General features: G+C 43.1%; 1 protein-coding gene and 1 non-coding gene across 5 annotated transcripts in view; one reads left to right on the plus strand and one right to left on the minus strand.

The window, feature by feature from the left end:
- The window catches only part of Pak2 (p21 (RAC1) activated kinase 2), a 64860-nt gene extending 38301 nt beyond the window's left edge, over positions 1–26559 (minus strand). Inside the window, exon 1 of one of the 4 annotated variants that reach the window (XM_021184745.2) lies at positions 26312–26559. The gene's annotated coding sequence lies outside the window, so the exon portion shown is untranslated. Of the gene's footprint in view, positions 1–6401; positions 6536–25850; positions 25947–26056; positions 26192–26311 lie in introns of those variants that run through there. The other 3 variants (XM_029470465.2, XM_029470463.2, XM_029470464.2) reach the window with 3 other exon arrangements.
- On the plus strand, positions 11360–11491 carry LOC115029642 (small nucleolar RNA SNORA17). The gene has a single exon (XR_003835207.1). It is a non-coding gene; the product is annotated as a small nucleolar RNA SNORA17 (small nucleolar RNA).
- Positions 26560–26770: the final 211 nt, after the last annotated feature.

Here is a 26770-nt window from a genome sequence, read left to right on the forward strand (position 1 = left end):
AATAAGGCTGTACTTGAATGTCCCTTATATCACCAAAGGATTTTACCTCCATAGTAGATAAGCTAAGAATTGACAGTTCTGCTGTGCCAAGGAATGAATTGTAGGCATGATTTTTAGATACAGATTTCCTGCTACGGTCAAAGCTATTTGACTTGAGTGACTGTTGTCATTCTCAGCCCGCAAGGAACAGGTTACATTTATTTAAGAAATGGTGTGTGTATTAAGATGGTCTATCCATGAAGTCATTCATCAACTGTTTCAATGAACAATGGTTTTGCTTGGAGGGTGGCACAGATGTTAGGGTGAGGGTAAGATTCTGGTTCATTGGCTGTGGTGATTTTGAAAAGCATTCATCTCAGGATAGGAGTAACTTATGAGGTCCTCTTCTTCAAAATTGATACAATAATTATAAATATCAAGCAAAACCTTCAGTCTCACTCTTTGCTGTTCTCTTACAAGCTACCTCCCAAATTAATTGTCTACATTTCTTTTAACTGTATAAATAATTTTGAAATATGTAAGGTGTTCTGAAAACCATGGTATAGTGTAAAAACATCAAATAAACAATCCTACTAGTAGAGAGGCTGAGTTAGGAGAAGCAGGATTTCAAGGCCATTATGTGGCACACAGCAAGACCCTGTCATGTACAAACAAGCAGAAAGTGTATATGGATTGTACAATATTGAATGTATTTTTCTCATTACCAAATTAGAGAGACCACGGAATGACAGCTGGCAAGTTTCTAACTCCTCTGATTTTTGAATTTCAATCGATTAGGATATGTTGGTAATATTAATTTTCATATTAAGATATTAAAGAAAAGTGATTGTTACTTCCTGTTAATTTTCTTGTTAGAGGTGGAATTATGTTTGTGTGGGTTTGTTTACTTTCTTGTTTCTTCTAGGGTGTAGTTTCACTCCATGTGTTGGTGTTTTCCATCTATTATCCTTTGTAGGGCTGGATTTGTGGAAAGATACTGTGTAAATTTGGTTTTGTCTTGTTTTCTCCGTCTATGGTAATTGAGAGTATTGCTGGGTATAGTAGCCTGGGCTAGCATTTGTGTTCTCTTAGGGTCTGCATGACATCTACCAAGGATCTTCTAGCTTTCATAGTCTCTGGTGAGAAGTCTGGTGTAATTCTGATAGGTTTGACTTTATATGTTACTTGACCTTTTTCCCTTACTGCTTTTAATATTCTTTCTTTGTTTAGTGCATTTGGTGTTTTGATTATTATGTGACAGGAGGAATTTCATTTCTGGTGGAGTCTATTTGGAATCAAAGAGAATGCTTAAGCATTGCTGGTGGGAGTGTAAACTAGTTCACCTATTATGAAAGTAGTGGTGGAGGTTCCCCAAAACACTAAAACAAGAACTTCTGTAAGTCCCAGCCAGCTGTATCATTGATCGTTTTGCCAACAGACTCCATGTCAACATGTCACAGAGGCAATAGAAAGCCAGTGCTCACTGCAGCACTATTCAAAGGAACTACAGCATGGCATGGACCATAGGCATCCAACAAGAGGATCAGGAAAATCCGAGCTAGCTGACTCCAAGTATGAGTGTATAAAGGGACAAAAGGAACCAGCAGGAAAAGCAAGGAAGAGAGAGAGTACAAGGTATTATGGGGAGTCAAAGACTGAAATACAACAATGTACTTGCACTAAAACTTACAGGATGTGCTATGGATATTAAGAGTCAGCCTCTGAAAATCTGAAACAGGAAACCTGACTGGTCTGAGTAAGTTGATAAAGTAAAATGTAAGCATGCCCAAGAATCAGGGTGGCTGTAATGCCAAGACTGTCTGTCACCTTTTAATGCTCTGCTCAGATAGACAGGTGACATCTCTCACATAGCTATCTTGGTGGACATTTTAACTCTACTTGCATACATGTATAGATATATATTTTGTCTTTTAGATTTAAAAAAAAAATGTGTGTGTGTGCTTGTGTGAGTTTTGCCTGTGTGGGGTTGCCCGAGGTAGCCAAAACAAGACATCTGATCCACTGGAGTTGGAGTTACTGGAGGCTGTGAGTCACCTGATGTAGGTGCCAATAACTGAACTTTGTCCTCTGGAAGATAACTGCTAAGCTATCTCTCTAGTCCCCTTGTCTTTGTTATTTAATCTTCTTGAGAATGTGTATGCACACATTTGGAGGTCAAACGGTAACTTCATGGATAAGCCCTTGCTTTCCATGTTTTGAGCCAGGATCTCATTTACCGCTGTGCATGCCAGGCTATCTGGCTCATGAGTTTCTGAGGAATCCTCCCGTTTCCATCTCTCTTCTTGTTATAGGAACAGCAGGAATATGTGCCTCTATAGCTGGCTTTACATGGGTTTTGGGGATCCAAACTAAGGCCCTGACACTAGTTTGACGTGTTTTACCCACCAAACCATCTCTCCAGACCTATTTTTGCTTTTAAATCATCCATCCATCCATCCATCCATCCATCCATCCATCCATCCATCCAGGATGCACATGAAGGAGTACGTGTAGGCCAGCAAACAACCTGAAACAGTGAATTTGCTTCTTTCTGTGTGGGCCCTGAGGATCATCAGACTCAGGTCATGAGGCTTGGAGACAGCTACCCTGACCATCTGAGCTCTCATCCATCTTATAAAAACTGTGGAGGACAGCAGTGGAAGATCCCTACTTTACATAAATTCTGATGTAAAAACTTGTATGTTAGAAAACCAAACAACTCCTCAGTAAACAAGGTATTGAACGGTAATTGGATTTTGATCTTTTGTGAGAAAACTTTTATCTACAATAAAAATGAGGCCAACTAAATCCACACAAAATTTAAAATAAACTTTATTTCTTCAAGTTAGCTCAAATTCTAGGACTTAGAGAAAAGCAGCTATGACCTGAGCACCGAGAGACGCGAACATTCTTAACTACCCTCTGAGTCCCGCAGCTCTTCTTTCCTTCACACTCGCTCCTTGCTCTGGGGCATTACTTTGACACACGTTACCTGCCACATTTCATCGGCGAGTATCAAAAAGTAAGAGACTTACCTAAAACATGACACAGATCTAATCCTAGTACCAGACCCCAAGCCTTATAAAAACCGTGGAGTACAGCAGTAGAAGATCCCTACCTTACATAAATTCTGATATAAAATTATGTTAGAAAACCAACATTCCTCATGCTTTTTTCTATACTAATCCAGTGTGCTGGATGACTTCCGGAACTGAATTATAACTATGACAATTAGTCAATAACTTATGTCACTTTTCTCCCCCAAGTTCACTCAGCCCAAAGGGCAAGGACTGTGCATACCTTAGACAGGACTGCTGACTGACTCTGTTGACCATGCTCTGTCCCCCAGTGAAGCCTATCCTTCCTGAATGTAGCAGTCATTTTCTCACACAGCAGTTCACTAGACACAGAGAAAGCATGCCATATGAACAGGATTACCTTTGAAAAGCTTTGTACTTGCCCCTCACTGCTGACTTATGACCTTAGTCTCTTTCCCACAAAGCAGCTTTTTGTGCACTGCTTCTACAGACAGTGTTAAGTGCCTAAAAAGTGCCTAATAAGGTCCCAATAAAAGTCTTTAACCTTATATTTTAGACGAGTACAACAGACACAAAAACAACGCACAGGACTAGAGATGTAGCTTAGTTGGTAAAGAGTGCCTGCTTAGTGGTAGTCAATCCCTAGTACTGTACAAAACCAGACAAGGGGTGCATGCATCCTACCACAGAGAAGTTGGAGGCAAGAAGTTCAAAGTCATTCTTGGATGCAGAAAGAGTTGAACACAGGGCTGGAGAGCTGGCTCAGCAGTTAAGAGCACCAACTGCTCTTCAAAAAGTCCCAGCAACCACACAGTGGCTCACAGCCATCTGTGAAGAGGCATCTGATGGCTTCTTCTGATGTGTCTGAAGACAGCATAGTCTGTATACATACTGTATATATAGTACAGTATACTCATATTCATAAAAATGAATGAATGAATAAATAAATAAATCTTTAAGAAAAAATAATTGGCCGGGCGTGGTGGCGCACGCCTTTAATCCCAGCACTCGGGAGGCAGAGGCAGGCAGATTTCTGAGTTCGAGGCCAGCCTGGTCTACAAAGTGAGTTCCAGGACAGCCAGGGCTATACAGAGAAACCCTGTCTCGAAAAACCAAAAAAAAAAAAAAAAAAAAAAAATTGAACACAGCCTAAGATACATGACATCCTGTCCCCAAACAAAGTCAAACACACTTCATAATAAAATGATAATATAGCCTATATTGTTTTACCACTACTCAAAAATGCTGTATGAAAAAAAAAAAAAAAGCAAGTAAGTAAGTAGTGCCTCTCTCCAATCCTTTCACTTTTTGATACTTTTCAGTAACAAACAAGTAGGCAAAACAAAAAGTGTGCCAAAGCACACTGTACTCTCTAAGAGGCCCATTGTTTAACTGTGATGAGCCTCAACACAATTCCTCAATTGTGTTCTGAAGAAGACCAGAAGTAGCTAAATACATGACAGAAATAAGGAAGTGATGTCTGGACTCAGTCAGTCTAACTAGTGGAAATGAATTTATATTATCTACTGGGATCAGCTATGGCACAGAAGTGAAAAACACATTACCAGAAAACATGGTTCATGATTCAAAATTTTACTTGAATTTATGTTTTCAGGAGCTTACTAATATAATAACACTGACCAGAACTCTAACCATTCTTTCTACGCTGACACCATGGCATCCCAAACCGTAAGAAGCTCTGTGAGCCTAATTACTGATGAGAACAAGCCCCGACTACCTGCAGGTGTGGCCACACACTGAGTCAGAGGCTCCCACACTGGAAAGGAAGTGCGCACCAGAGAGTATGCCAGTCAGAACATCAGGCCAAGATGGCAAAGCTCCAAAGCAAAGACTTGATGCACAGAGGTGTAGAAACGCAGAGAGGACTTGTAAGGAACTCAGACAAACACAAGTTCATGGGACTAATCGAAAGATTTATTTCATGGGGCCAGGGAGATGGCTCTATGGGCAAAGATACTTTCTGCCAAGCCTGGTTCTTTCCATCTCCAGAATCTACATGGTGGAAGGAATGCCTACACCTACCTACAGATTTCTCCTCTGGCCTCCACACACATACATACACAAATCAAATAAATGTAAAAGTAAAAGTTTTAAAATTTTAGTATACAAACAAATGCTAGTAAATAAAACAAGATTTTAGTGAATCCAAAAACAAACTGAAAATAGATAAGAGTGAGTGGGCCATTTATTACAGCCCACTAATTCTCAACCTACTACATTGGGAGCCTACCTACTTTGGGAATTGAATATTTAGGACATCTGCTCATTCCAGTCAATCGTGCTTGCTCCGGTCAACTCTACTCGCCCAGTCCCTGCTCACTCCGGCCCAAAGATTTACTTATTATTATATATAAGTACACTGTGGCTATCTTCTGACACACCAGAAGAGGGTGTCAGATTTCATTATGGGTGGTTGTGAGCCACCATGTGGTTGCTAGGATTTGAACTCAGGACCTTCGGAAGAGCAGTCAGTGCTCTTACCCGCTGAGCCATCTCACTAGTCCCAAACTTCTGTCTTTCTGCCTTTATCTTCTAAGTGCCAGGATTACAGGTATGCTTGACCATGCTACTTTTTAAGGTTTATTTTCTATGTACAAATATTTGCCTGCATGTATATGTATATGTGAGTGAGTGTGCACCCCATACATGCCTAGTGCTGGTGGAAGTCGGCGGGGGTGGGGTTGCAGGGGGTCAGATTGCCTGGATCTGTAGTTACAGACTGTTGTGAGCTGCCAGATGACCAGAATTCACTGAGTAGTGACTGCTACTCATCTTGTCTTTACACATTCAATGGTAACTACAATGGGAATTTTCTGCATTGCATATTAAACATACTGACCAAATTATGGCACTGCCATTACATTACCTAATATGATGTATTTTATTCCTCTTCTGAGCTCTCTACTCCTGTGGGGAAGACACTAACTTTATAGATTTGCAGAGGGGGGGATAGAAAGGCTCCCAACATAGTCCAGGGTGGACCTGAACTTTCCACCTGCCTGCCCCAGCCTACAGATTGCTGGGATCACATGTGTACCACCATGTCTGGCATATCTTTTTTGCATTATCTAAAAGTACATAGCAAGGTATTACACGGACAACAAAACCTGAAAATGTTTTTCAAATAAACAATGCTAGCCAATTTAAGCAAACTGCTACCATTCATTCAAGTTGTATCCTTGAAAACAAAGTGAACCTTTCTGTTCAGACCCTTCCTTCAGTCACCAGGAAACTGATAACACTGTGACTTGCCTACTCTTTCACAAAGGTAGGGTGGGGGACGGCAGATATGCAAAGTATTTTGAAGTTTCACCAGCTACTTTTCTTGTTGCTGTAATAAAATACCAAACAAAAACAGCTTACAGAACGGTTTGCTGTGGCTCAGAGTTTGAATGTACAGTCCACCATGGTGGGGAGGGCATGATGGCAGGAAATGAGGCTGCTGGCCACATCACAGTCACATTCAGGAGGCAGAGACAAAGCGCAGTTCTCAGCTTCTTTTTATTCAGTCTAGGATCCTAGCCTATGGAATGGGATCCAGAGTTAGGATGGTTCTCCCCACAACACACCTAATCCAGACACCCCTCACACGTGCACAGAGTTTTGTTTTCATGGTTATTATAAATCCTGTTAGGGTCACAACCAATGTTAACTACCACACCATCTAAATTTCTATTACCAAATTCTTTTGTCTCCAAATAAGTATAATTATCACAAACAATTGCCTATAAAATTCAAGTAAAGGTTAAAGACGATCATTGATTGTCTCCCCCACACCCTCTTCCAAGACAGGGTTTCTCTGTGTAGCCCTGGCTGTCCTGGAACTCATTGTTAACCAGGCTAGCCTTGAACTCAGAGATCCATCTTTCTCCACTCCCTGGTGTGCACCAGCACCACCTGGCTGAGACTAGCTTGACTGAAACTACCATTTATAATTAATACCATTAAAAGCAGAAAGTTCCTAGGACACATTCTCAGTTCACTGTGTCCCTCAAATCTCAGAGTAATTACTGCATGGTACCCAACACCAAAAAAAAATGTCTAACCATGCCATCTCTTTATTGAACTGGTTGAAACAATTTGATTTGCCATTCATGTCTTTAGAAGGTAGAATTTGGGGCTGGAGAGATGGCTCAGCGGTTAAGAGCACTGACTGCTCTTCCGAAGGTCCTGAGTTCAAATCCCAGCAACCACATGGTGGCTCACAACCATCCGTCATGAGATCTGGCGCCCTCTTCTGGAGTGTCTGAAGACAGCTACAGTGTATTTAAAGCATACAATAAATAAATAAAAATCTTAAAAAAAAAAAAAAGAAAAAAAGGTAGAATTTATCTGAAAACATACTACATGTACATTGAGAGGAAAGGATACTTTGAATGGGAAACATTATTCAATGCACACTGCAAGTTTCAAGCCCCTGACTTACCCACCCTGACTGTCATCAGGCCAGCCCAACAGCCACTTCACTAAGCTGGACATCAAATACCTTACAACCCCAAGTTGAAGCTAGTTTTCCTGGAACTAGAAGACTGCTGAGACCAGTACATTTTGTTCATTGTTTAACTTAAAATCTAAGAACACTCCATGGAGCCTATGAATGCAGTGGGGGTACCTTGGAGTGTACACATAGCTTGGGAACTGTGGGCTTACAACATGTCTAAAAGGGGGAAATGTACTGAAAGATATTAAAGCCCTAGGTGGAAAGAAATATTAATGTTTATGAATTTACTCAAAATTGTACAGAATCAACATCCCTCAAACTGATCTAAAGATTCATTACAGTCTTCATCAATTCTATTCTTTGTGAGACAATGGGACCAATTCTAAAACATATAGGAGACCAAGGGAAGACCCAGTATGCCTTGGAGGAAAAATTATACAGATATGTAATTATGTTTAGCTCATCCTAATAGGAAAACGTTTTGTATTGTAAAGTTAGTTTCTGATATCGCATTACTTGTAGCTTTTCAGATTCTCTGGGCTCAGCTTGCTCAAGTTACTACCCCAGCAAACAGCTTTTTGTTGAGGTCAGGCACAGCACAGTAAGCAACAATTCACAATTCTGCCATGTTATGTTGCACCCACATAAACTGACTCTGGCAGCACACGCTGTGTTGGCTGGGACAATGCAGGAGCTACTGGTTACACTGCCCTTTAGCGGCTAATATGCACGCCTTCCAGGCCTCACTTCCCCTTCCTCACACTCCTGTTCTCGGGAATCTACTTCCTAATAAGGGAAACTTACATAAGCCCTCTGTCTCATCCTTTGCTAAGAGGGATCAGGCAAAGGAACAGGTCTACATCTACATACACACAAACACACTATCTAGCTATACTTCAAGCTAAAGACTGATGTGACAGTCAAAATTCTTTAAATGATTATAGAATACCTTTACATTAGAGACTGTCTTATGACACAGAAAGCACTTCCTAGAAAATTAATGTACAGTCTCCACAAGTGAATCAATGCAACAAGCTGGTTGATATTTAAAAGAAAGATTTTTAAAATGTACTTTGGATTAAAGAGAGAGAGAGAGAGAGAAAGAGAGAGAGAGAGAGAGAGAGAGAGAGAGAGAGAGAGAGAGAGAGAGAGAGAGAGAGAGAGAGAAGACAAAGAATCTAAGAAGTGGGGCTGGAGAAACCTGAGCAATGGCTCAGCAGTAAGAACACTGGGTATGATTCCCAGCACCCACTTGGTAGCTCACAACTACCTGTGACTCCAACTTCAAGGCATCCAGTTCCTCCCTCCTCTGGCCTTCTAGGGCATCAGGCACACACATGGTACTCACACACACATGCAGGAATTCAACAGACATATAAAAGAAAAATAAATCTTAGTAAGAACCCAATAAATAATAAACAAGTAAATGTGACCAACAGTTATTATAGAACTATAAATAGGCCCCCAGCAGATACTACTTCATGCTGTCAATACTGGCGAGAGCAAGAAGACTAACCAAGCCAGAATGGTGGCATTGCTTCTAACTCTGCCAGTTGGTAAGTGGAGGCAGGAGCATCAGAAGTGAAGGCCTAGGGCATCAGGCACACACATGGTACTCACACACACATGCAGGAATTCAACAGACATATAAAAGAAAAATAAATCTTAGTAAGAACCCAATAAATAATAAACAAGTAAATGTGACCAACAGTTATTATAGAACTATAAATAGGCCCCCAGCAGATACTACTTCATGCTGTCAATACTGGCGAGAGCAAGAAGACTAACCAAGCCAGAATGGTGGCATTGCTTCTAACTCTGCCAGTTGGTAAGTGGAGGCAGGAGCATCAGAAGTGAAGGCCAACTTCAGCTACACAGCAAGCTGAAAGACAATACAAGACACCAGGAATAGGAGTCTGCTTAAGGCCGAGGAGGGGAAATCTCAGTAAATTCAAGGCCAGCCTGATCTACATAGTCAGTTTCAGCACAGCCAGAGCTACATAGTGAGACCCTGTCTCAAAAGAAAAAACAACAACAACACTGAGACATAATGGTGGTAAATTGATGAACGACATTTTGAGGCACTTTCTACCTCTGGTGTTCATACAACATATTTTGTATAACTTCACTGACAGATTCTCATATAGACAAACCTAGACAGTATTTTTATCTTCTTCAGATGACCATTACATTTCTAAAGCAAGGCACAGGAGCATGCCTGTAACGCCAGCTGCTTCAGAAGCTAAAGCAGGGGGACTTCAAGTTCCTGGTCAGCAATGAGTCACTGCAATGAACATTTGCAAGTGAAAGTGTATGGACAGGGGGTATACCATGGGACATATTATAGCTTCTACGACGAGATGTTTTCTGTTTGTTTTGTTTTATCTATGTGTGTATGTGTGTTATTTCAGGGGGAAAGTAGCCAGAGCAGAGGGCTGATATGAGGGGACAGAAGGGATGAGTGGGACTGGGGTATATAATGTGAAACTCACAAAACAAGATAAAAGCAAGCAAACAGAAACAAAAACCTCCAAAAAAAAACAAGTTTCAGGTCAGCATGAGCTACACAGTGATACACCTGTTTTCATTTTGACATTTATTTAATTTTATTTCTTTGCCCAAAGCTATGTGCCACCATACCTGGAATAATAATAATATAGAAGAGGGCTAGGAAGATAGCTGAGTGGTTAAGAGCACAAGAGATCAAGAAGAACGAAGACCAAAGTGTGGACACTTTGCCGCTTCTTAAATTGGGAACAAAACACCCATGGAAGGAATTACAGAGACAAAGTTTGGAGCTGAGATAAAAAGATGGACCATCTAGAAACTGCCATATCTGGGGATCCATCCCATAGTCAGCTTCCAAACGCTGACACCATTGCATACATACACTAGCAAGATTTTGCTAAAAGGACCCAGATATAGCTGTCTCTTGTGAGACTATGCCGGGGCCTGGCAAACACAGAAGTGGATGCTCACAGTCAGCTATTGGATGGATCACAGGGCCCCCAATGGAGGAGCTAGGGAAAGTACTCAAGGAGTTGAAGGGATCAGCAATCCTATAGGTGGAACAATATGAACTAACCAGTACCCCCCGGAGCTAGTGTCTCTAGCTGCATATGAATCAGAAGATGGCCTAGTCGGCCATCAGTGGAAAGAGAGGCCCATTGGTCGTGCAAACTTTATATGCCTCAGTACAGGGGAACACCAGGGCCAAGAAGTGGGAGTGGGTGGGGGAGCGTGTGGGGGACTTTTGGGATAGCATTGGAAATATAATTGAAATAAATACCCAATTAAAAAAATATGGGCCGGGCGTGGTGGCGCACGCCTTTAATCCCAGCACTCGGGAGGCAGAGGCAGGCGGATTTCTGAGTTCGAGGCCAGCCTGGTCTACAAAGTGAGTTCCAGGACAGCCAGGCTGTACAGAGAAACCCTGTCTCGAAAAACCAAAAAAAAAAAAAAAAAAAATGGAAAAAAAAAGCACCAGAGAGGTTGATTCAAGTCCCCCCCCATCCACATGAGAAACTCCAGTTTTAGGGGATCACATGCCCCTCCTCTGGTCTCCATGGGCACAGCAATGCACAGACACCTATGCAGTTAAATCACTACACATAAAATAAAAATTTCTTTTAATTTATGAAAAAATAACTAGGCTCTGCAGAATAAACCAGTGTTTCTACAACAATTTGAAAAAGTTCGCAGCCGGGCGTGGTGGCACACGCCTTTAATCCCAGCACTCGGGAGGCAGAGGCAGGCGGATTTCTGAGTTCGAGGCCAGCCTGGTCTACAGAGTGAGTTCCAGGACAGCCAGGGCTACACAGAGAAACCCTGTCTCGAAAAACCAAAAAAAAAAAAGAAAAAGAAAAGAAAAAGTCCTAACTCTGCCCCTAGAGGTGTGCAGGTGTGACTGCTGTGTGGATGTGCATTTGTAGGTAGGTGGCAGAGAGGAGAGGCTGTGTCTACTCTCAGTGTTCTGACCTATAATCATCTGAATCATTAGTAGCCTAACATTTCCTGAAAAAACTGAGCCTGAGATGACCATCCTGTGCCAGGGGGACATGGACAGGGAGCTTGCCTGAGATGACCTCTAATCCAGTGCTGGGCAGGCCGTGGGAGGCCAGGCCATATCCAAGATAATCCCTGTTTGCTACCAGTACATGAGCAGGGCATAGCACTTCTGAGATAAACCCAGACACTCAGAGACCCCAAGCACCACCAAAAGGAGCAAGTAGGTTGGTGGAGAAATGAAGAGAAAGAGAAACAGAAGGATGTGGGCACAAAGGAGAGAGGCAGAACTGGAGACTGGAGGGGAATGAGGAACAGCCTGCCATTGAGTAGCTGGTGAGAGCATAGTGGGGGCCTGGCCTATGCTGTCACTAGGGGCCATGCCTGGGTGCATGGCCCTGCAGCAGCAGAAGTCTGTTCCCACCAAAAGCCAGGCTGATGTCCCTGCTCTGGGTTGCTGCTTGAGGACATGCTGATGTCTGAAGGCTGGGCAGAATTGGCCCCACCCCTCATCTGGGTATCATGGGAGAGTTGGCTCTAGGGGCATGAGAACAGAAGAGGTGACCCTGTCTCTAGCCAGCTGTAGTACTAGGGAGAGCAGGCTCTGAACATTTTAGGAGTTGGAGGTGGGCTGACTCAGGATATGAGCATGGGAGAACTGGCCTGGCCACTGGTCTCCCATGTGATGGCATGGACAAGGGAGATACCCTCCTACCATCTCACCCCTTACCACCTGCAGCAGGTGGGAGACCTGACCCTGGTATCATCAGAGCAGGCCCTGCCCTCAAGTCTGATGTGTTTAGGAGGAACAAAGGCAAGCTGGCCAGAGGGCATGAGTGTAGAAGAACTAGCTCCACCACTTGTCTGCAGTGTGGTGACATGGGCAAGGGAGAGATGACCCCCCCCACACCCCTTGCCACCTAAGGTTGCTTGTTAGAAGAAGTCATCAGAGCAGGAGAGCTGTCCCTGTCCTCCACCTACTGCAGCACTGAGAAGAGCACTCGAGAGGTGCAGTCCCTGCACCTTGCCTGAGTAGCACAGTAGAGCTGGGCCTGGATGTGGAGATTATAGGTGAACTGGCCCTGAGGGTAGGAGAGCAGGAGAACCAGTCCTACTGCTTGTCTGCTTGGTGGTGGTGCAGATGAGGGAGAGATGCCTCTCTTCCCCTCCATCATCCCTTGCATCATATGGCAAAAGGGAGAACTGGCCATTGCCCTTATGGACTGTAACATTCATGAATGGGCCCTGTACCTCACCTGGGCAGCAGGGTAGAGTTGGTTCTGGTTGGGGGAGGGGATGCGCTAGTGAGCCTGCCTGCAGGGGAGCAGACCCAGATCCAGTGCTTTGAATTGGCCCACCCCAACATCTGCCCCATTGAATAACTGCTGGAATATATGAAGGGGCCGACCCTACAGACCCAAAACTACAGGATCTCCATGATACAGGACAACAAACAACAGGATATCCTTGAGGACTCCTCTCTGAAGAGTCTCAGTGAGACTCTAGTATTGATGGACTAGCAGAAGCTGAAGGCCTTGCACCAGACCAATGAATCACTGCAAAAAGCCACTTTGCAGGAAAAGAAATATGGATAAAAGGGTATACTATAGGACACACACTGTAGCTTCCACACATAGTTTTCTCTGTTGAGGGGGAGGCTGCAAGGACAGAGGGTGGGCTCAAGGAGAGGGAGAGAGGAGCGGACTGGGGTGCACAATGTGAATGAGATTCACAAAGAACCAATAAAAAGCTTCTGAACGTTCTAAAAGTGACTTGAATGATGGGGTATCACTGGAACAACCACACAGCTTTGGAAAGTGACAGTGCCACTTACAGATTCTGCTATGTTCTGGAAAAGAGTCATTTTTATGATTGTGTCTTTCTGTATTTTATTTCATCTTTCTTTTTTCTTTAAGACATGGTCTCACCATGTAACTCTGGCCGATGTGAAGCTCACTACACAGACCAGGCTGTCCTCAAACTCACAGATATCCACCTGCCTCTGCTTCCCGAGTGCTGGGATTAAAGTTGTGCACCAACACCACATCAGGCTGCTGTCATAGTTCGCTGTACAAAGTGTTGTGTGTCCCATTTATCTAAATTTATTCTTCTAGTAATTAGTGACAAAAATCATTAAAGTAAAAATATGGGGGCTGGCGAGATGGCTCAGTGGGTAAGAGCACTGACTTGCTCTTCTGAAGGTCATGAGTTCAAATCCCAGCAACCACATGGTGGCTCACAGCCACTCATAACGAGATCTGATGCCCTCTGCTGGTGCGTCTGAAGTCAGCTACACTGTACTTATATATAATAATAAATAAAATCTTTAAAAAAAAAAAAATATGGGACTGGAGAGATGGCCCAGAGATTAAGAGCACGGGCTTCTCTTCCAGAGGTCCTGAGTTCAATTCCCAGCAAACACATGATGGCTCACAACCATCTGTAATGGGATATGATGCCCTATTCTGGTGTGTTTGAAGAGAGCTACAGTGTACTCATGTAACAAAATAAAAAACAAAACAAAAAAAAAAGGTAAAAATACTTAGTCTTTTTTTCTATTTTTAAGAAATTCACATTTTAGAAGATGATTTTTAAAATCATTTGAGTTTTCATACCTTGCTCTAATTTCCAATTCACAAATTCTCTATACCTTTGAAAATAGATTTCTCAATTCACTCTAGCCTATCACTTATTCACTGCTACCAGGTATCCTCACATCCATTCTTTCCTCTCAGAATCTCCCTCACAGGGCAGGCAGTAACTTTAGAAATATCACATGCTTTTGGTTCCCTTTATAAAAGCCTTTCAAGGGGTTTGGGATGAAGTCCAATGACACCGTCTGTCCCGGCTTCTCCTCTGTCCAAGGCATGTCCTTTTAGTGTCTCCCTAAGCTTTACGTACATCCATTCTTTAGTTTTTCTACCTAAACATTTACTTGTGACCTTCCTGAAAAGGCTTTCTGCTTAGTGATTAACCACTGCCCCTCTAGAACCAAGGGGGGAGTCCCTGGGTCATAGGACTTTTCAGTGTTAGAGTCAGAGGCCTCAGGCAAACTCGGAGGAGCTGATCGCCTTACTCTACCCCAATGCTATCCAGTAAGTACTCATCCTAAGCTGTGGCCTAACTGCCACACTCCCCAGGAAACTACCAACCTCAGCCACGGCATTAATTTTCTTCTAACTTAATACTACAGTGAATGTATATTTCTTCTCTTATTACTTATGAGTCCCACAAGCACAGGCCCAGTGAGTCATCTGATTAACTAAGCAGACTGTTCACTCAGACTCAGGCCTTCAGCCCCTGCAGGTAATGAATAGTGTCTGCTGGGCAGGCCAGATGGCTCAGCGCGTGACAGCACCTGTTTACCAAGCCTGACAACCCAAGTTCAACTCCCAAGACCCACATGGTAGGAGAGCACTGTGGATTGTGTGCTTAAGCATACAAGAACAGACACACACACACACAGTAAAACAAAAAAATTAATTACCTATAAAGTGAATATGTATGAAAGGATTTTTATGTTCAATAGTATTAGAGTTGAATAAAGGGCTTTTTTGTTCTTTAGGATGAAGAAGACCCAAATATTAAGACATATCACTATTATTTAAGGTAATATTCTAGAAAACCAAGACAGGGCTGGTGAGATGGCTCAGTGGGTAAGAGCACCCGACTGCTCTTCCGAAGGTCTAGAGTTCAAATCCCAGCAACACATGGTGGCTCACAACCACCCGAAATGAGATCTGACGCCCTCTTCTGGTGTGTCTGAGGACAGCTACAGTGTACTTACATATAATAAATAAATAAATAAATAAAAAACCAAGACAATAAGAAATGTCATTATCTTGATCTTAACAACTAATCAAACTGACAGATCAGAAGCCTCACGCTTTCACCACTTCATGTTCAAGACAAAACCCAGGATCTTAATGCTCTGGCTTTGCTTGGATGTTACCTTACTCATCCAAGTTGCAAGCAGCAGAAGGTGGGACTTAAGCAAGAAGAACAAGTATGATCTAGCTCATGAGACAGTAAGGTCAGAAGGCACATGGTGGTGGCAGGGGCAGAAATAAGGCTACATCTGCATGCAGCTCCTGGGCAATAGGAAGCAACACCTTCAAGTTTGTGAGGAGTTAGTTTTAATAGTCTTTTATACTGACAATAAAAGCAATATAAGGTCATTCATCTTAAAAACCTCACACACTACAATACGGTCTTACAGACCACACCCATATTCTGGGGCAAGTCTTCCTGATCACCCCTTCTCTTAACCCTCTCTGAGGCCTATTTAAGCTGTCTAAAAATAACCCTTCATTATCCTACTTTCCAGAAATAACCCTTCTAATATTTTCACACTAGAGTTAAATGACACTACTTAAGGATAAAGATTCTTGATTGATTGATTCATTCATTCATTCTTTCATTCAAATATTTACTTAATCTGGGCACTGTGTCTTTAATAATCAGCACTTGGGAGGCAGAAGCAGGTGGGCCTTACTGAGTTCAAGGTCAGTCCCTGGTTTATAAGCTTTATAAGCGTTCCAGACTAGACAGAGTTACATGGTGAGATTGTATGAAAAACAACAAAACACTAATGTATTTATTTTGTGCACAAGTTTGCTCAATATTAGGGTGAAGATTTAGTCCTGGTTTTGAGCACAGACCATGGCAAGGCTAACCGGAGCCAGTGAACACGGTGGAGAAAAGGCTCCTGATGGTACACACATTAGCCAGAAGTCACACCTGGCTTTTAAAAATTAAGGAATGTTCCAGGTATGCAAAGGAGACAGCAAGTGTAGATAAATTCTGCAATCCACACTGTGAATACCATTTTTTCTCCTTGGCCTCCATCCAAGCTTCATCCTCTCAGAATAAAACATGACCAACAATGAAGTTAAGTGAGAACACATAAGTAACAAAGATTACTAAAAACTAAAAAATGAACAAACACTTTGAAATCTAGCTTTCCTTAAGTTTGGTCAAACTCTAAATGGCAATTCAAATATAGGAAAGGAAAAAAACCCAACACACACAAACAGAGGGTGGAAGAGGCAGTAAACACCTAAGCACAGCTTCATGCAATAGCAAAGAGGAGTAAATTGGGACAACACGGCCTCTCCAGAAGCAAGCTAGTTTACCAGACTCGCCCTACTGACAAGCTGTGAGTGTTAGTGTTGTGTCTCTGTCCTGTCTCTGTCTCTCTCTCTGACACACACACATACACAAACCAAACACGGCAGGGATTGTAGCGCAGTGGTCAGAATGTGCTGCGCATATGCCGTCTTAGGTTGGGTAAGGGGAGCAACCTAGTAAATACAATCATCAAATCTGGAAAGTCACATGTTTTAGAGAAAAAAACGATTGTTTAAAGATTTAGTTTATTTTATTTTAATGTATATGTATGTCACTGTATGAGTGAACAACATGTAGATGAAGTGCCCATTGAGTCCAGAAGACGGTGTTAAATCTGGATGAGGGTTTTGGGACCCAAACTTTAGGTCTTCTGAAAGAGCAACAAGCACTCTTTTAAGACTGCTCTTCCAGCCAGGCAGTGGTGGCGCACGCCTTTAATCCCAGCACTTGGGGGGGCGGGGGGGCAGAGGCAGGCAGATTTCTGAGTTCAAGGCCAGTCTGGTCTACAAAGTGAGTTCCAGAATAGCCAGGGATACACAGAGAAACCCTGTCTCGGAAAAAAAAAAGGGGGGGGGGTGTAAATAAATAATAAAAAGACTGCTCTTCCAGAGGACCAGGGTTCAAGTCCCAGAATCCACATAGCAGCTCACAACTACCTGGAACTCCAAGATCTAACCCCTCACACAGACTGTTACATGCAGGCAAAACACCAATGTGCATAAAGTAAAAATAAATAAGCTGTTAAGAAGGTAACTTCATAGAACATGGGTTCAATAAAATTTAAAATTATCTTTTACAACCTATTTTTTAAACACCCATTTCAGAATAAAACAAAAACCATAGAAGGTTATTCTTGAGAGTATGTAACCAAGGCCAGGTGCCAACTCTCTATCCTTCTGCCTCAGCCTCCCCAGTGCTGGGGTTACAGACGTGTGTGGTTACAGACGTGTGTGCTATCCAGACTACATGCAACTTAAAAGAGAGAACAAAACCAAAATGCAAGAAAGACAAAGCTTAATAATATATTGAGTGAAAAGGAACAGAGAAGTTTTTAAAACACAATCCAAGACAGAACAGAGCAAAATAGCACATATCTATAATGCTAGCTATCCCAGCACTAGGAGGGTGGCGAGACCAGGTCAGTAGGATCAAAAGTTCAAACTCATCCTCAGCTACATAGGGAGTTCTAGGTCAGCTTGGGCTACATGAGACTCCTCAAGAAGAAACTATGTGGACCACCAAACAGACAGCATACACCAGCTGATATGAGATCCCTAACACACATACAGTAGAGGACTTCCAGGTCTGTGTTCCTTCAGAGATGATGCACCTAACCCTCAAGAGACTGGAGGCCCCAGGGAGTTTAGAGGTCAGGTGGGGTGGGGGGCTGGGGCATCCATGTGGTGATGAGGTGGGGTGGGGAGAAGGTGTGGGATGTGGAGCAGTCGGAGGGTGGATAGGGAGGGGCAGGGAATGGAATTTGGAGTGTAAAAAATGAATTACAAATAAAATTAAATTTAAAAAAAGAAAGAAAGAAAATACGTGAGACTGGTGAGGTGGGTAAAAGTGCCTGATGCAAGCCTGACAACTTGAGTTCATCCACAGAATCCACATGGAGAGAACCAGATTCTGCAAGGTGCCCTCTGATGCACTTGTGCCCCCACCAGAAACAAATACCAAAAATAAGCATAGATGCAAAAATATTAAATAAGACAATTATTTTACTAATAACATACTATCTATAAAAAAGATCTCAAAAAATGCAGAACCTACTTGTCACCAAACAATACTACATTATAAAGTCATCAGTTAGGCGAGTGAGGAGACAAGCCACAGACCAGTAGAATGTTCACAAAAAAGTTCCTGATATAAAGACTATACATGAAACACATACAAAGAACCATTACCCAGTGACAGGAAAATGAACAACTCTATTAAGAATGGACAAGGGCTGGTGAGATGGCTCAGTGGGTAAGAGCACCCGACTGCTCTTCCGAAGGTCCAGAGTTCAAATCCCAGCAACCACATGGTGGCTCACAACCATCCGTAACAATATCTGGCGCCCTCTTCTGGAGTGTCTGAAGACAGCTACAGTGTACTTACATATAATAAATAAATACACCTTAAAAAAAAAAAAAAAAAAAGAATGGACAAAATAGCTCCTGAGACACCCTATCAAAGATGATATACAAATGGCACAGCAGCAAATGAAAAGATGTTCAACATTACACATCACTGTGAGATTTTAAGAAACAATGAACAAGCACATACTGCTAATACATGTTTTAGAAAAGATAAAATCTACATGCTTGCAAGGATGTGGAACTCAAGAAAATACAGCTTTGAAAACTGTACTGAAGTTTCTCATGAAAATAAATATATCACTGCCACAATCTAGCTCCTTAATTTAACCCCCTCAGTTGAAGAGTTAAGTCCTCATGAGAAGACATTCAATGTCGCTAGTAATTACGACAATGAAACATGTCATACACAGTAAGATGGCCACTATGAAAAAACTTAAACACAGCCAGAGGTGTCTGTGGTGGTGGTGCACACCTTTAGTCCCAGCACTCAGGAGGCAGAGGCAGGCGGATCTCTGAGTTCCAGGACAGTCAGGGCTACACACAGAAACCCTGTCTCCAAAACAAAAAATTTTTAAAATCCTCTTGGTAGGGAAGATGGGTTTAGGGTGTGTGTGTTGGGGGGGGGGGGTGTTACAGGCGCCCACTGCCAAGCCTGACAACCTGACTCAATACAACCCACATGGAAAGAACAGAGTCCCACAAGTTGCCCTCTGACCTTCACATGTCCCTCCCCACAATGTACATGCAATATTTTTTAATTTTAATAATAAAAAACATTAATCATCTTAGAGGAAGCACATAAACATGCCTATGTGCAGATATATGGGAAACTCATTAAAGGCTCTCAAGGCTCAGAATTAGAGTCATAAATGAGCACAGATCAGAGAGTACCATATACTAGAGTAGCTCATAGCCGTTAGAAAGACGAGGCATCGGGGCTGGAGAGGTAGCTCAGCAGGTAAGAGCACTGACTTCTCTTCCGAAGGTCCTGAGTTTAATTCCCAGCAACCACATGGTGGCTCACAACCATCTGTAATGGGCATCCAATGTCGTCTCCTGCTGTGTCTGAAGACAGTGACAATGTACCTACATACATGAAATAAATAAATCTTTAAAGCTGGGCATGGTGGCGCACGCCTTTAATCCCAGCACTCGGGAGGCAGAGGCAGGCGGATTTCTGAGTTCGCGGCCACCCTGGTCTACAGCGTGAGTTCCAGGACAGCCAGGGCTACACAGGGAAACCCTGTCTTGAAAAACCAAAAAACCAAAACCAAAAAAAAAAAATCTTTAAAAAATAAATGAAAAAAAGAAAGATGAGGCGTGACCGTATTATGCATATGGAAATCAATATACAAGGCTTCTTTTTTTCAATGTTAAAATCAAGATAAATAGGCCACTGTAGGGGCTGGTGAGATGGCTCAGTGGGTAAGAGCACCCGACTGCTCTTCCGAAGGTCCAGAGTTCAAATCCCAGCAACCACATGGTGGCTCACAACCATCCGTAACAAGATCTGGCGCCCTCTTCTGGAGTGTCTGAAGACAGCTACAGTGTACTTACATATAATAAATAAATCTTTAAAAAAAAAAAAAATAGGCCACTGTAGCTCAACCTATAATCATAGTACTTGAATGGCTCAGAAAAGGGGATGACCATGAGTTCAAGGTTGGCCAGGCTACATACATACTCACTGTCTCAGAAACACCAAACAAAATAATTAAAATCAAGGAAAAAAAAAAATCACACCCTAAACAGAGGCTTACTTCTAAACTTCTTTTTTTTTTTTCCGAGACAGGGTTTCTCTGTGTAGCCCTGGCTGTCCTGGAACTCACTTTGTAGACCAGGCTGGCCTTAAACTCAGAAATCCGCCTGCCTCTGTCTGCTGAGTGCTGAGATTAAAGGTGTGCATCACCATGTCTGGCTACTTCTAACTTCTTATTAAATAAAATAACAAAGGGGAGCTCAGCAATTAAAAGCACTGAGTGCTCCTACAAAGGCCTGGTGCTTAATCCCCATCACTCACATGGCACCTGACAACTGTCTGCAACTCTAGTCCCAGAGGACCCACTGCCCTCTCTGGCCTCTGAGGGCACCAAGCGCATAGGGTGCACACAGACAAGAGAGACAGACAGACAGGGAACACTAAGACACATAAAATGAAATTAAGAAAAATGTTTAACTGTTAACAATGGCTCGGGGTGGATACATCAGAGGAATGGAGTTAGAATGGGAGGAAATAGCAATTTTCAGCTTTTACTCTAAATAATCAAGTTACTTGAACCTTTATGTACTATTTTCAGAATCTATTTTTAAGATAAGAAACTCTATTCTACATTGTTATGGTGGTTACTGCTGACAACTGAGACTAAAGTAATTTTTGTACTGCTTAATAGTGTCTATTATTTTACACATTTTTTTGTTTTTGTTTTTTAAGATTTATTTATTTGGGGCTGGAGAGATGGCTCAGTGGTCCTGAGTTCCAGTCCCAGCAACCACATGGTGTCTCACAACCATCTGTAATAGGATCCTATGCCCTCTTCTGGTGTGTCTGAAGACAGCTGCACTGTATTCATATACATAAAGTACATCTTTAAAAAAATTACTTATTATTTGTAAGTACAATTATTATATGTAAGTGCATTTAATTATTTTTTAATCTAGCTAAATGGCGGTGGCCATGCCTTTGCCCCCTGGTTGCATGATTCCAACCTCCCCTAGAAAGCCATTTTTGAAGCAGGATTTAAGTAGCCCACAACAAACTCAAATTCAAAACTCTTTTGTTAGCCTCCTGAAGGCTGAAATGTCAGTCTTGTATCATATTTGGCCAGAAAATATTATTATTATTATTACTATTGGTGGAGCAGAATCTCCTGTATTAGGGCTTACTGAATTCCCCACCAATCGAGGAATGGGGAGTGGCCTTCCTATCTCACGTGCTGGGCCCACAGGTATGGACTATCTATCACAGCTTTGGTTGCTATTACCACTGTGCCCAGTTTTAAAAACAAATCTAAGGGGTTTTTTTTTGTTTTTTTTTTAAGATTTATTTTATTTATTATATGTAAGTACACTGTAGCTGTCTTCAGACACTCCAGAAGAGGGCGCCAGATCTCGTTACGGATGGTTGTTAGCCACTATGTGGTTGCTGGGATTTGAACTCTGGACCTTCGGAAGAGCAGTTGGGTGCTCTTACCCACTGAGCCATCTCACCAGCCCCAAATCTAAGTTTTAAAGTATCTCTAAAGTCAGACTAAAAACTACTCTTGGCTATTCACTTAAAGCACTCCACTTGCTCAGTATTTGTATTATCTCACTGATCTAAACAGCTCTATGATACTGGCATTTACAGTATTATTTTTACATCTAACAGATGAGCAAGCAAAATCAGTATCTTAGACCAGGCTTATCAACAGTTAATCACGGAGCTGGGAGAGGCTGAGGTAATGCCCTATGCAACCCTGACTAACTACTGGCTACTGATGGATTCTGGTAAAGGCACCACCAGTCTTCAGTTGTGTACTCACTGTGCCTGCTCGCCAGGCTCCAATGTGGAGCCCCACACTGCTGGTCACTGGAGAAGAGGGGATCTTTACTGAGAAGTCCATCAAATGGAGATGGAGGCATTTTCTTTAATGATTGATGAGGGAGGGCCCAGTCCACTGTGGACAATGCCACTCCTGGGCATGTGGTACCATGTTATATAAAAAGCGAGCTGAGCTAGCTAGCTGTGGACAGCAAGCCAATAAGCACTGCCCGCCATGGTCTGTGTCTCAGTTCTCATCTCCAGGTTCTTGCCTGAGTTCCTGCCCTGACTTTCCTCAATGATGCACTGACTACAAACTACTCTAAGATGAAATAAACTGGTTTTAGACATGGTGTTTAAATTATCACAGCAATAGAAAACAGACACAAGGGCTGGTGAGATGGCTCAGTGGGTAAGAGTACCCGACTGCTCTTCCAAAGGTCCAGAGTTCAAATCCCAGCAACCACATGGTAGCTCATAACCATCTGTAACAAGATCTGACGCCCTCTTCTGATGTGTCTGAAGACAGCCAGAGTTCAAATCCCAGCAACCACATGGTAGCTCATAACCATCTGTAACAAGATCTGACGCCCTCTTCTGATGTGTCTGAAGACAGCTACAGCGTACTTACATATAATAAATAAATAAATAAATAAATAAATAAATAAATAAAAAGAAAACAGACACAAAGCCATGGTCAAACAGACAGAAACCCTGCTGGCTAAACTTAATGGATCTCAAAAAAATAAAAAAGACAAAAAAACAACAAAAAAAAGTCCATTACATATATCATAACCTATGATATATATGTAAGTAAAGAGACTTGTAAGGGAGGGAGTTCTGACAGATGGGAAGTTAAGGGTTACAATAATCAGAATTCCCTTCCTAAATACATGTATGAAATTGACTCAAAGAACAAACTCAAAAAAAAAAAAAAAAAAAAAAAAAAAAAAAAAAAAGAAAGGCATCTTGCCCAAGACTGATTAGAAGAGCCAACATTCAACCTCAGGCCTGCAGCTCCTGGGACACACAGAGTAAGTCTCACTACACAAGCCAGGAAAGAACTTTACAATACTGAATGAATGTGCAGGCTAATTACCAAACCAGGCGCACACCTTTAGTCCCAGCACTCACGAGGCAGACACAGGTGAGTCTCTAAGTTTGAGGCCAGCCTGCTTTACAGATTGAGTTCCCGGCAGCCAGGACTACAGCGAGAAACCCTGTCTCAAACAAACAAAAAAGAAAGGAAATGAAGCAGGGAGACTAATTTTGATCACAGAAAACAGCATTTCGTGATTATAATTAAGGGACATTTTTACCTTCTCTCTCTGCTCTTTACAGAGGCTTAAAAAATAAAAAGGAAGGGCAGGCAGGAGAGGTGGCTCAGTTCTGCACCCAGCACCTAGGCAGCTCACGACTGTCTGCAACTCCAGTCCCAGGAATCTGGCCTTCATAGGCACCCACATGGTACATATACACACATGCAGGCAAAACACACTTACACTTTTTTTTTTAAAGATCTTTAAAAAGTTAGGAATTTCACCTCCGAGAACTCAGAAGCACAGCCTGCAAGTAACAACTCCCCTCTAATCACAACAATCAGTTAACTCAGTAACTAGCAGTGCTTGAGGAGAGAAAGACCTGATCTACTCTCAAGACTGGAACACAGTCCAATTTGAACCAAATCCAGAAAACTGAAAGCACCGAATACTGAACATTATTACTGTGATAGCCAACACTGATGACGATAGTAAGGATTCAGCCATGGCTACTAGTTTTACACTTGGCAATTATTTCAAGCTCCTGCATTTTGTGAAAGTATAATTCAGAGTTTAGCTAACCAGAACAAGTTTTAAGTTTCCTCATTTAAAACATGTAAAACTAGCCTTCATCATGTCCACTTGGAAACTTGCCTATCATAAAAATCAAAGAAACACGAGAACCTTTTATCAGACATATAGCAACTAAAAACTATCACTTCATGAATTTAGGTTTCAGGACTGGGATCACAAAGCCCAGGAGAATTAATCTCTTTCTCTCCAAAGGTAAATTTGGAATCAAGGCCCCAAGATAAGTGAAATACCCAAGAATTCTCTTTTTAAAAACATGTCTGCTTGCCCAACACAATGTTAATCTCACTGACTAGGATTCTGATGCACATCTTAAATCCAGAAGTTTGAAACAAACCTGGGTATCGGAGAAAGAGACAGTCTCCAAAGAAAAACAAACGAGACATTCTGCAGGCACAGGTTTGCAATCCCAGCTACTAGGGAGGTTGAGAAGAAAACACCAGTTCAAGGCTTACCTGGTAGGGAAGAGATTCAATACCAGCCTGGGAAACTGAGTGAGACTGTGTGAACCGTGAAGAGAGGGCTGGGGTTGTAACTCAGTGATGGAAGGAACACTTGCCTAGTATCCCAGGGAGGTCTGTGGTTCAATCCGGTACAAGGGGTTAAAAAGGAGAAAGAAACAGCAGAAACTAACTTCAAGGTACTTTTTCATTCCCTGACATCTCTCCACCTAAGTCCCCCGTGTCAGGGCAACTCACTAACCTAAGAACAACCATAGACCAAGGATGGCAGTGCTTGATACTAATCTATTCCCCCACAGCCTGGTAGAGGGAAAGGTAATAATATACTAGTGAAAACAAGAAGAAAACATCTTTAATTTAGGGCAACCTCTTTTACCCAAAAGTTACATTTTCTATCTAACTAAGCAACAATATAAAATTCAGTTTCCCTGATGTAAATGTACAATAGTGTCCCTGGCTAATTAATTTCTAGAAGGATCTAAAAAGAGAGGCTACCAAATAATCCCAGCACACAAGGCTGAGACAGGAAGAGTGTCACAACAGCCTAAGCTGGAATGAGGCCCTGTATAGGAAAGGCAGAGGATGGGTGTAAAAGTATACGAAAAAGGCTTCCTTCACACACACCAACTGAAGAACTGGGGTAGAGACAAGCAAGAATGTTCTACAAATGCCACAGAGCTTCTGGCAAAGTTGACATGCCCTAACCTGTTTTAAAAATTACTACTCACTGCCTTCATCCCAACCTAATTTTATTCATACTATTCTTTTGGATAGCTCTACAAAAAAAAAAAAAAAAAAAAGCCAAAATCCCCAGAGCAAATTCTTGTATATTTATTTCAATATCCTGCCTACTTATAAGAGCGGAAGAGTCGAACACAGCAGGGGAAAAAACGTGACGTGCACAACCTTCATCCAAAACACAGCTCGTCGTGGTCTAATTTTGGGCCTAACCGGTTTGGTTGTCTTTTTTTAAAAGGTTAGAAACGAAAAGCTGGAAAATCTACAGGTCACTTGTAAAGAAGAACCTGCCGGCTATCGAAGGGAGTTGGTGATTTGTCAAAGAGGAAACAAATCTCACTTCCACTCTACCTTATGAAGACGGGATGGAGAGAGCCTCCCTCCCATCAAGCCACAATAGCAATTATTTAACACACTTTTGTCTTAGACGACTTGATCTAGAACTAATCAAAAGGTTGAGTCCATTAAGTTATTTGCAGCAACTTTTTTTTTTTTTGTGAGTGAGGGCGCGCGTGTTTCAGACACCCAAACATGGTGAAAAGCCAACCTCAGCCCAAGTTAACCTTAAGAAGCAAATATTCACCTCCTAGCTGAAGATCAAGCAAAAACCGTAAGATCCTTAAGTTCTGTTCTTAAACGCAGGCTCCCAGAGCCCGGCAAAAACTTTTTCCTAATGTGGAGAAGGAGGAAGAGTTTACAGACTGAACTTAAGGAGCTCGCGACAGGATTCCCGAGCGACGAGACTGCAGAGAACGCAGCTGGTAAAGGAGGGAACATCCAGGAACAAACCCGAGTCGTCCGGTGCAGTGCCGGCGGGAGAGAAGGGCAAGGACGGCCGGAGTGACCAGGGTCCCCACAGCCCAGCAAGCTTCCTCTCGGCCGAAGCTGAGATCCAGGGCGCAGACAATGAGCCACCGCCCGGAGCCGCGGGCCCGCCCGCAGGTGCTGGCGTCCCGGGCCGCTGGGCCCAGGCCGCGGAGGCGGGAGGAGGGCGGCGGCTCGGCCCGGCCCGGCCCGGCCCGGGCGAGCGGCGTCCGCACTTACCAGAGAGGAAAGGTCTCCGCCCGACCCAGGGCGGGCTGCCTGGCCGACGCGGGCGAGCACTGCGCTGGGGCGCAGAGAGGGAGGAGGGCAGGGCGGAGGGGAGCGGCGCGGGGCGCGGCCGTCGCTACCGAGGCCGTGAGGCGCAGAACCCCTTGGGCCAGGGAGGGGAGGGCAGGAGCCTTCGGCAATGGCGACGGCCCGGGCCGGAGGGGAAGCGGAACAACCGCTGCCGCTGCGCGTGGCCACAACCCTGGGGGAGGGCGGCGGCGGGGGCGCGGGGCGGGGCCGTAAGACAGCCCCGCCCTGAAAGTGGCGTCATGACCCGAGGGGCGGGCTTTCACAGGGCGGCTGGGAACCGTAGTCTAGTCATCTGCTGGGGCGACTCTGGACAGTGGGCATTACAGAGAAAACCTGTCCCTCATTTAATTCAGCATTCTGCATTGTCTGCAGTCACGTTTT

This window comes from Mus caroli, unplaced genomic scaffold, assembly GCF_978045245.1.
Source record: "Mus caroli unplaced genomic scaffold, Mus_caroli_1 scaffold_17, whole genome shotgun sequence".
In the NCBI taxonomy this organism is placed as follows: domain Eukaryota; kingdom Metazoa; phylum Chordata; class Mammalia; order Rodentia; family Muridae; genus Mus; species Mus caroli.